This window comes from Piliocolobus tephrosceles, chromosome 4 (genome assembly GCF_002776525.5).
Source record: "Piliocolobus tephrosceles isolate RC106 chromosome 4, ASM277652v3, whole genome shotgun sequence".
NCBI classification, from domain to species: Eukaryota; Metazoa; Chordata; class Mammalia; order Primates; family Cercopithecidae; genus Piliocolobus; species Piliocolobus tephrosceles.
The window spans coordinates 90,993,788-91,003,411 of record NC_045437.1 but is presented as its reverse complement, the minus strand read 5'-3'; the positions used below and the strand labels follow the sequence as shown (position 1 = coordinate 91,003,411).

The 9,624-nt window shown below is 41.2% G+C and overlaps 1 protein-coding gene across 15 annotated transcripts in view; it reads left to right on the top strand.

Moving 5' to 3' along the window:
- Nucleotides 1-6,635: 6,635 nt before the first annotated feature.
- Nucleotides 6,636-9,624, top strand: part of FAM172A (family with sequence similarity 172 member A) — a 511,553-nt gene continuing 508,564 nt past the window's right edge. For 10 of the 15 annotated variants that reach the window (XM_026454281.1, XM_026454275.1, XM_026454273.1 and 7 more), the window contains exon 1: nucleotides 6,664-6,823. The gene's annotated coding sequence lies outside the window, so the exon portion shown is untranslated. Of the gene's footprint in view, nucleotides 6,824-9,624 lie in introns of all 15 variants that reach the window. The other 5 variants (XM_026454280.1, XM_026454278.1, XM_026454285.1 and 2 more) reach the window with 3 other exon arrangements.

Below are 9,624 nucleotides of genomic sequence, written 5' to 3'. Positions count from 1 at the left end.
TAAAGAGAGTTCTGGCCTGTGGCCTCAGATTCTGGGAAATAACCTATCATATCTGATAAAAGTGTCTTTGTTTAGGAAAACTGCCTATGTCCAACAGTTTTACGGTAGAGGCTACCCATGCTAGAAAGACCAACCACATGACTTAGAGGCTTTGGGTCGTGTATCATCTGACCTGGAGACTGGGTTCCACATGGGCAATGGATCAGTGATGCCTCCATAATGGAGCCCCTCAAAAATTCTGAATGTTGAAGCTCTGGTGAGCTTCCCTGACTATTCCCATTTAGAAAAATAAGTGCAGCTCACTGCCAGTACTCATTTAATTTTACATAAACATGCTCTTTGAGGCTGAAGCAAATCTGACTGATTTTCTATGTGAAAAATTAAATATGAAAACTGTTCTTGGAGTTATTTCTAAATGGAACTAACATCAGAATAGTCTGAATCATCAGAACCGTCTCTTTCAGAAAAATCGGATTCATCAATTGAATCTTCAGCCAACAACTGTTTGAGAATGATGTTAACATCACATGTAGAAATACTACGTTTTCTAGGATTTGATAATTTTCAGTAATAGAGAATTACTATATTTGCAAATGGAAATGCCACTACTAAAATCCGAATACTATAAATAGAATGTCTTTTGTTTCAAAAGTTGATATACTAGAGTGACATGAAAATAATAATAAAAGCAAGATATTTCATGGCAAATGCATTAGTCCATTTTCATGCTGCTGATGAAGACATACCAAAGACTGGGCGATTTACAAAAGAAAGAGGTTTAATGGACTTACAGTTCCACATGGCTGGGGAGGCCTCACAATCATAGTGGAAGGTGAAAGATACATCTCACATGGCAGCAGACAAAAGAAGAGAACTTGTGCAGGGAAACTCTTCTTTTTAAAACCGTCAGATCTCATGAGACTTATTCACTATCACAGTAACTAACAGGAGGGAAAGACCTGCCCTCATGATTCTATTACCTCCCACTGCGTCCCTCCCATAACACATGGGAATTCAAGATGAGATTGGGGTGTGGACACAGCCAAACCATATCATTCTGCCCCTGGCCCCCTCCCAAATCTCATGTCCTCCTATTTCAAAACTAAGCCAACAGTCCCCCAAAGTCTTAACTAAGTTTAGCATTAACTCAAAAGTCCACAGTCCAAAGTCTCATCCAAGACAAGGCAAGTGCCTTCAGTTTATGAGCCTGTAAACTTAAAAGCAAGTTAGTTTTTCCTAGATACAACTGGGGTACAGCCACTGCGTAAATACAGCCATTCCAAATGGGAGAAATTGGCCAAAACCAAGGGGTTACAGGGCCCATGCAAGTCCAAAATCCAGCAGTTAGTCAAACCTTAAAAGCTCCAAAATTATCTCCTTTGACTCCATATCTCACATTCAGATTACAATGATGCAAGAGGTGGGTTCCCATGGTCTTGGGCAGTTCTGTCCCTGTGGCTCTGGAGGGTACAGTCTCTCTCCTGGCTGCTTTCATGTACTGGCATTGAGTGTTTGCGGTTTTTCCGGGCACATGGTACAAGCTGTCGGTGGATCTACCATTCTGGAGTCTGGAAGACAGTGGCCCTCTTCTCAAAGCTCCACTCGGCAGTGCCCCAGTAGGGACTCTGTGTGGGGGCTCTGACCTCACACTTCCCTTCCACACTGCCCTAGCAGAGGTTCTCCCAGAGGGCCCCACCCCTGTAGCAAACTTTTGCCTGGGAATCCAGGCGTTTCCATACATCCTCTGAAATCTAGGTGGAGGTTCCCAAACCTCAATTCTTGATTTCTGTGCACTCATAGGCTCAAAATCATGTGGAAGCTTCCAGGGCTTGGGGCTTCTACCCTCTGAACCAAAAGCCCATGCTGTACCTCGACCCTTTTTAGCTATGGCTGGAGTGGCTGGGATGTAGGGCACCAAGTCCCTAGACTGCACACAGCAGAGGGACCCTGGGCCCCACCCATGAAATCATTTTTTCCTCCTAAACCTCTGGGTCTGTAGTGGGAGAGGCTGCCACAAAGGTCTGTGACATGGCCTGGAGACATTTTCCCCACTGTCTTGGTGATTAACATTTGGCTTTTCATTGCTTATGCAAATTTCTGCAGCATGCTTGAATTTCTCCTCAAAAAATGGGATTTTCTTTTCTACATTGTCAGGCTGCAGTTTTCCAAACTTTCATGCTCTGTTTCCCTTTTAAACTGAATGCTTTTAACAGCATCCAAGTCACCTCTTGAACGCTTTGCTGCTTAGAAATTTTTTCTGCCAGATACGCTAAATCATGTCTCTCAAGTTCAAAGTTCCACAATTCTCTAGGGCAGGGGCAAAATGCTACCATTCTTTTTGCTAAAACATAACAAGAGTCACCTTTGCTCCAGTTCCCAACAAGTTCCTCATCTCCATCTGAGACCACCTCAGCCTGGATTTTATTGTTTATATCATTATCAGTATTTTGGTCAAAGCTATTCAATAAGTCTACAGGGATTTCCAAAGTTTCCCACATTTTCCTGTCTTCTTCAGACCCAAACAGATCCAACATACTCAAGACTGGGCAATTTACAAAAGAAAGAGGTTTAATGGACTTACAGTTCCACATGGCTGGGGAGGCCTCACAATCATGGTGGAAATTGAAAGGTACATCTCACATGGCAGCAGACAAGAGGAGAGAACTTATGCAGGGAAACTTCCCTTTTTAAAACTATCTGATCTCATGAGATGTATTCACTATTACAAGAATAGCAGGGAAAGACCTGCCCCCATGATTCAATTAACTCCCACTGGGTCCTTCCCACAACACATGGGAATTCAACATGAGATTTAGGTGGGGACACACCAAACCATATCAGCAAAGCAATCTCAAGGTAAATGCTGCAGCTGCAAGTGCCACTCGCGAATATTCTTGGGGCAAACAGGAAAAGGGTTACTGGTAATTCTATATTGCATATTGTCAAGCGTGGATTTTGGGAGGGTAACATGTCTTGACTCCACTGGGAGAGTACAGCAAATAATGGGAGAGTACAGCAAAAGCGATGTGTTTGGTATTCTCCTGGACTCTGCCTTATGTGCTTCTTCCCTTGGCTGACATCAGTCTGTATTCTTTCCTTGTGATAAATGGTAAATGTAAAGATAACAACTTTCAGTGAGTTCTGTGAGACCTTCTAGCAAAATTTCAAACCTGAGGGTGTTTCTAGGAACCCTCCAAACTTGCAGTTGGTGTCAGAAGTGAGGGACGCCTTGGAGACTGTGCTCTCAAACCTCACAGGTTGTCTAACTCTAGGTAAATATATCAACCTACAAATTGTCTCCATCACAAACTAGAGGCTGTTTTATGTTTTTTGTTTGAAATTCTCTTAAAGTAGGTTTTGAACATTGATATGTTATCTTTTCTCATTAAAAAAAAAATTCCAGGCATAATGAAAAGTGTGTTCTTGGGTCTAACTCAGCTTTTTGTTCTTAGCTTCTAGATGGAAAGCACAGTGATAGGGGGTTGATTTCAAGTAATAATCATTTTGTTGGAGGGGTCATTAGAAATTATTTGGTTATATGATTCTACTTTTTGGGCTTTGAATATAAACTGAATCTAGAAGGCAGAACTTGTTGTAATTACTATGCCACACTTCACACATACTGTTTAGTCCATTTTCTGCTGCTGTAAGAATACCACAGATGGGGTAATTTATAAACAAAAGAAATTCATTTGACTTACAGTTCTGGGGACTGAGGAAGTCCAAGATCCAGAGGCTGCATCTGGTGAAGGTCATTTTGTGGCAGAAAGCATCACATGGGGAGAGAGGCTGAGACAAAGTAGTGACAGTGCACAAGACAGAGAGAAAATGGGGGCCAAATTTATCTTTTTATCAGGAGCCTACTCCCATGATAACCAATCCACTCCCACAGTAATGGCATTCATTCCTTCATGAGGGCACAGCCCCTATGGTCTAAATCACCTCTTTTAAGGCTTCACCTCTTAATATTATTACAATGGCAATTACATTTCCAACACATGAATTTTTAGAGAACACATTCAAACCACAGCATATACCTGCTTGGGCTTGGGCAAGGGCAGGAATGTTACTTGATTCTCCAAATTTAAGTCAGCATCCAGACCTTGTTCTAATAGAGTTGGTTAATTTGGACACAGCTTTGCCCTTAGCATCTAATTAGGAATATTTTCCTTAATGGATATTCTTGAACTGTCAAAATGTTGGCACTGAGCCCTAGTCATGATAAGTAGGTTTACATTTTATTTTTAATTTAAATGAACAACATGTAGTCTTGATAGTATTTTTGGAGGTGTCCGTCTGCTGTATGTCACTGAAATCATTTCATGTGAAGGGTCGGAGTAGATTGATAAAAAGACAGATTCTGAAGGAAGTGGTCTGGAATAGGAGGAGGATATGCCAAATATGGTATAGGGACATTTCTTTGATCATCCTAATGATCAAAGATGGACCAGCTGTTAGCCAGGAGGGAACAAATTTCCTTTCCTTTTTCCTTGTCTTAGTAGGATTTTAAAGTGCAAGAGAAGTGGGGAGAGAAACTGAAGTTTCTGGCTTCCCTAGAGATGTATAAATTAAAACTATAAATAAACTAACTTGTACAGTTTAGATGACTATGGTTACAATGAGGGGAAATTTTTGTACTATATCGTGTAGTCATCATTGTAATGGTTTCTGCTACGCTACACATGGGCTGTTGTAATTCTAACAAAACATCTAAGCCCACACACAATTTTTGTTGCTTTCCCTCCTTTCTCCTCACAGATTTGCAGAAGATATTTTTTGTGGTCAGCTGAGGCAGGAGTTTACTCTACCATTTAGGGTAGAGTAAGGACAGAAAAGGACTCACTCTGTTTTAGCACATAACCTCCTCATTCTTGATTTTGACATCTTAGGCAGGATTGGACTTGAAAGGATATTTACTCATTGGCTGTTGTCATATAGCATATTGGTTTCTTTTGCTGAAAAATCACTCCAAAATTTACTGGCTTAAAGTAACAAGAATCATTTTCATTCTAATTGTTTCTGTGGGTCAGGAATTCAGAACTGGGCACAGTGGGGATGGCTTGTCTTTGCTTTATGAAATTTAGAACCCCAGCTGAAAGACTCTATGATAGGAACAATCTGAAGGCTCATTCATTCCCATGTAAGTACAGCTGGAATTGTAGGCTGAAGCACCCTTATATTTGTTCAATAGTTTACTATTGAACAAAGTACCTTCCCCTAACCCTTGAGTGGGCCTCTATCCTGGAAACATTGAAAGGTCCTGTCACTCATCTTTTGACCAATCTCCATGTTTTATGTAAACATTGGTATATTCTCTTTTTATTCAATTTTCACTAGTTTTCCCACTTATGTTCTATTTCTGTTTCAGGATCCCACATTAAAGTTGGTCTCTTTAGGCTCCTCTTGGCTCAGACAGTTTCTCAGACTTTCCTTGTTTCTCATGACTTTAACTGTTTGGAGTAGTACTGGTCAGGTATTTTGTCTGATGTTTTTCTCATGGTTAAACTGGGATTATACATTTTTGGGAGCCTTATCTTTTTAATATAATTTGTCACTGTTGCAAAAGTCTACCAAAATAAAAATGTTTCCCTCCTCTGTTCAACAGTCCTTCAGTTTCTCCAATTGTCTGCAGCAGAAAATCAAATTACTCAGCATGATATATAAAGCTTTTCAGAATCTGGCTGTTGCCTTCCTCTTCAGTATAAACTGTCACTCTACAAACCATTCGAGTTCTTTCCCGAAATGAAGCCCTAACAGTCTTGCAATGCCCGAGATTCATTAAAAAGACAAGGTAAGGTCACTACCATCAATGACTTTACATTTTAGGGGGGCAGGGTACATTTGCAAATAAATAAATGAATAGCATTCTACTTTTATGAAGGAAACAAGAAAGGAGTGGAGACTAAGAAGTACAAACAGTGTGGAAGTGAAGTATACTTTAGAGAGTCTGGGATCTCCTCTCTGAAGAACATAACTGTTGGTTTACTTGCCAGCCCCCAGACTTTCCTTCTCTTTAGCTGCCTCAGAGGAGAGAATGCCTAACTCAGCTTTGTTTCCCCAGCGTCTAGTTTAGCCTAATTCATTAACAGTTTTGGACTAAATAAATGCGCTGAGAGTACTATCTAAAAATTAAAAATCAGTTGCTACCATCCCTCTCCCCAGATTTATCCTTGAAATACCTTTCAAACCTGTTTCCGGAAAAAATATTAATATCCGTAAGAGTCCCATCTGCGTCAAGCATGATAATGAGAAAACTTTTGTCATTAGGATGCTAGTATTAACTTCCCATTTTACATGTTATAATTCAAAAGTAAATTTAATCTTCCAAATCTAGACCTCCCGGTTTTTCTGGAATTGAATGGACATGGTAAAGTCTGACACACTGTGAGTGGGGGAGTGGGGAACTGGCTGTGAGGACATCCTCAGAATGGTTAAAATTCCGCGGGAAGAACGAGGCATTAGGGTGGACTCGTCCTCCACAGCTACCCAGGCAGACTTCATAAGGAAGGGCGAGCAGATTCCGCCAGTGCGTGAGAGGACTACTTAATTCACGTGGGCCTCTTCCTCCATGCCACTTAGTACCACACGAACCTACCTGGGTCCCGCGCCCCGCCTATTTCCGGGTTGTCGCCGCCGCTGCCGTCGCGTGCGTAATGACGTGTCAGTCTCCTGCAGACCCCGGAAGTGCAACTCGAACTTGGTCGGGGCGCGGATCCCGAGAGGGAAAGTCTAACAACCGCACGAGGGAGTTCGACTGGCGAACTGGAAGGCCACGCCTCCTCCCGCCTGCCCCCTCAGCCCTGTAGCTGGGGGCAGAGCTCAGGTAGGACTGCCGTTTGCGGGGATGTAAGCTCCGGGGGCAGGCCCGGGTCGAAATCTGAGGAGGGGGCTGGCCTGAGTCGGGCTCAGGCGGGGGTCGCTGGCCCTGGGGCCCGAAGCTGTCAGGAACCACGCTGCATTCCCTGCGGACACCTCTGACTTGTGTCTGGGTCCCCGCTGATGGGCAGGTCCCATGTGCGATTTCCAACTTCCAGGCGGGAGCGACACATGTGTTGCCTGGATGACTTTCCTTATATCGGGGCGTACGGGATTCTGGGAGTCCTTGGAGACAGAGTAATGGGCCCTCCTCCGCTTTCTTGGGAGTGGAGGTATTGTGGTTCCTGTATTAATTTTTTTTTTTTTTCCTACAAAAAGTGTTATTAACTGCTAGCGCTTTACCAGAAGTCGTTCGCTGCAGACGGATTAAAGTGCAGTTATAAAATACTCTCAAAACTTGTAACATGCATGGGTGGGGGTGGGACGTTTCTCTGGGATGCAGTATGAATGTATGAATTAAGTGTTGAATACTTTTGACTTTGAAATAAAGTATATATGTTTTGGAAGCAGTCTTCTCTTTCCCTCATCCAGGTGTTTAACATATTCTTTTAGTGCTCCAGGGTCTATATCTGTTGGGCCAAGAAACTCGTTATTTGTGTTTTGGATATGCTGTATTTAATGACATGCAATGTTGCATTTGTCCGTTTCTCCCAAATCCTCAAAAAAGCTGTAGAGGGAAAAATTCTCTGGTTTTTGTCTGCAGTAGAGGGAAAAATTCTCTGGTTTTTGTCTGCAAGTGCCTTGTATATTTATCAAAATATCAATGCGATTTTTTAATGCAGTACATGACATCGTTTGTATTAACGCATGCTGTATATTGCGTAACAAATATCGCATTGATAAGATGTATTCTTTATCCTACAATGCGAGGGACAGTTACACTGTATACATTTAGCGAATGTAGAAACTGAGTAAGAGAGTATTTTTGGATCTGCTGGTACCAGGCTTCTTTCAGAATTTTCAACTAGGCCTTACTTCCACTTAACCAGTGAACCCTACACTGAAAAGTTAGGGCGTTGAGTAAGAGAGTATTTTTGGATCTGCTTCATTAAGGCCTCAGTGACAGTGCTGGTACCAGACTTCTTTCAGAATTTTCAACTAGGCCTTACTTCCCCTTAACCAGTGAACCCTACACTGAAAAGCTCTGGATGCTTTCCAGCTATGGCTGCTCCATATGGTAGAATAAATAGTACCAAGGCCAAGAGGGACACCATGAGCTCCCACCTATTTATTCATTTAGCAGATATTTACTGGCAACCTTCAGTGTGCGGGATAGTATTCAGGTGCTGAGAAGACAGTCGTGAACAAAGTAGAAAGTCCTTTTGCTCCTGGAACTTACATTCTAATGAATGGAGAAGTATAATTAACAAGTAAATACATAACGAGTAGTGATTGAGAGGTATAGAGAAAGACGGCGCGGTGGCTCACGTCTGTAATCCTAGCATTTTGGGAGACCGAGGCTGGCAGATTGCCTGAGCTCTGGAGGTCGAGACCAGCCTGGGCAACACGGTGAACCCTGTCTCTACTAAAATACAAAAAAATTAGCCGGGTGTGGTGGCGTACACCTGTATTCCCAGCTACTCTGGAGGCTGAGGCAGGAGAATTGCTTGAACCACGGAGGTGGAGGTTGCAGTGAGCCAAGTGGTTCAGATCATGTGCCGCATAATTTCTATTCATAATGATTTCAATTGAGTAATTTGAGTGTGTAATTTAACAATGTCCAAAACTGTAAAAAAAATTGTAAATATAATCTGGTAAGAAGGAAGGGCATTTTAAAAAATCTAGAACGTACAATTGCCCAGAAGTTCAAGGTAACAAGGCCTTTTTTTTTTTTTTTTTTTTTAACTATTGAATGTTTTGTACACTGTCATAATTTATTAGATACTCTTGGGGGTGCTACGTTGAGCTATTTCAGTTATAAATCTCATTTAAATCAATTACTTTGCTTTAGTTTAATGAATGAAAAATTGTATCACAATTTTACTTATAACTCCTTGGCAAATTAAAATTGATTAATTTACTACAGATGAGATGGCAGATGACTGACTTACTCAAGGTTTCACAGCTAAGTTACAGAGAAATTAGAGACAAAAATGCTATGCTGCTTTCTCTAATATTGTTTGTTGTCTCCATTTGGAGGAAATGATCTCTTTTGTAATATACATAATTGAGATAATTTTTGCTTCAGAGAAAATGACACTGTCAAGACCATCAAAGTAAAGCATTACTGTATATTTCCATTTCTTCATATCAGATTATTTATTTTTTACTTGGAAATTGCTAAGAAACTAGATTTTATTTTATTTTTAAACCTTTATTCCTTTCCAACTTTTATTTTAGTTCAGGGGGTACATGTGCAGTGACCAGATCGGTGGTTTTTCAATTCTCATCCTCTTCCCAACCTCCACCCTGAAGTAGACCCCATTGTGTACTGTTCCCTTTGTCCATGTGTACTTAATATTTAGCTCTCACGTGTAAGTAAGAACATTTTGTATTTTTTTTTTTCCTGCATTGATTCACATAGAATAATGGCCTCCAGCTCCATCCATGCTACTGTAAAGGACATGATTTTATTCTTTTTTATGGCTGTGTGGTGTTCCGTGGTGTATACGTGCCACATTTTCTTTGTTCAGTCCATTGTTGATGGGTATGTAGGTTGATTCCACGTCTTTGCTTTTTTGAATAGTGCTGTGATGACCATATGAGTACATGTTGTCTTTTTTTTTTTTTTTTTTTTTTTTTTTTTGG